Raw genomic sequence first — 1,857 nt, 5'->3', positions numbered from 1 at the left:
TGAAGGACTATTTCCGCATCTCCCTGACCAAATCCTCCCAGATTAGTAGTAGTAGGATTACTCGTTAATGGTTGATTTTGATGGATGATTCGCCCTCTGAAACAAGAAGTTCTGGTCCTGGAGGGATAATATCAACCACTTGCCGCTCATTCGATGCATCCACTATGGTTATTTCATATCCTCCCTTTTCTTTTCGTATTATTTTGCTTACTATACCTGTGTAGCATTATAAACATTATTATGACTCTGACTCCCGGGTAAATCTGACCCCTTCCACTGTTCCCGCCTACGTATATGGGATATTTTCAGAAGTGAACATCTTTCTTAGTCGCAAGGTCCGGGGAAAGAATACGACGAAAGGTTATTTCACTATATTTCTGACCAGGAACGGGCCCTATCACAAGAATCTTTTATTTAGTGGGACGATAGCTCTGAAAAGACGGATTGCCTTTTCTTTAATCTCGGGAGAAATAAATACGATCGGGGGGGCTAATTCAAACCCTTTTCCCATTCGCAAGAACTTGTTTCAGTTGCATATCATAAGGAATAAGAACAACAGCTTCAAATACAGTATCAGGAAGTACCCCTTGTGGAACCTCGACACGGGCTTATTAGCTAAATGGCAGTTGGCGCAGACAATACGGCCGGTTGGTTGCTTCTCGTGGATTTTCATAACCCTGCTAAAAATGGGATATGCATTTGAAACAGGTGCCCAAGTTATTATATATATCATGCATGAGTGATAGGATACGGAAATAGATCGAGTAATCTCTTCCTTTATCGAAGAAAAGGTATTTCGAGTTTGCATGGTCCAATCATTAATCAAATTAGGTAGGTCCCTAGTATAGTTCCCTATGATTCTGCTATTTACACTGAAATCTGAATCTGACTCGAATATAGGAGGCATCCTTCTGGATGGGTAGAAGGAATAAGTAGAATTTTGAATGTTTTACTTATGGACAAAGTAACAAAGATTAGATTTTGCAGTCATGAATTGAATGAAGAATCACTACAAGTGCCGGAGATACACGATTTAAATAACGGAACAATATTTGCTGTGTCCAGAATGACCGGAAAAGTGGAAAGAAGACCGGATAGAATTTGATCGTTATGAGAAAATCCAAAATCTTTGTAGACAGAACCAATCATTAGTTCCCAACCATGGGGCGAATGGAATCCTATACCGATACATAAATCAGTTAATAAAAGAATAGAATAGAAAAAGCTTTGATTGTGTCGCTTAAATTATATAGGAACTCGTTCACCCAAGAGTGAAGAATAACAACAAGTTGTTCTGAATTAACAAGAATAGAAAATAACCACTTAGAATAATGAAAGAGATTCTATTTGTCGAGAAGTGCAAAATCGTATGGATACGATCCTCATTCATTGTGCATCTTGTTGGATGGATCCTTTCTTTGTAGATTCCGATACGAAGCTTTTGTAGATAGATGTCTTTCTGGGTATTCCTTTAACATTTCGTCCAAGGGAAAGAGTTCCTCTAATTCTCTCACTTTTGTTATAATACTCTTTTCTTTCATATCATTCAAGAACATTTCGGATTGACCAGTATTCCACCAATGAGTAACCCAAGATTCTAGGCTTTTATTAAATAGAGATCCACCACAGGGCAAAAAGACTATAGATGCAAGATATAGAAGGGGAATGAATGCTTTCTTGTTTGCCATTCGTCTTTGATTTGTTAATGAACTCACTTCATTCGTTACCTCTCTACACTACTAATATTTATATCAAACATCAGTTCTATGTAAAGTTATATGGATACTAACTATTATTCATCCATTCCCTGTTCATTAGTTAATCCTTGAATTTCTAAATAATACAGAAAGCAAATAT

This window comes from Cucurbita pepo, chromosome 12 (genome assembly GCF_057944985.1).
Source record: "Cucurbita pepo subsp. pepo isolate OVF chromosome 12, ASM5794498v1, whole genome shotgun sequence".
NCBI classification, from domain to species: Eukaryota; Viridiplantae; Streptophyta; class Magnoliopsida; order Cucurbitales; family Cucurbitaceae; genus Cucurbita; species Cucurbita pepo.
This window is presented reverse-complemented; position numbering follows the sequence as displayed.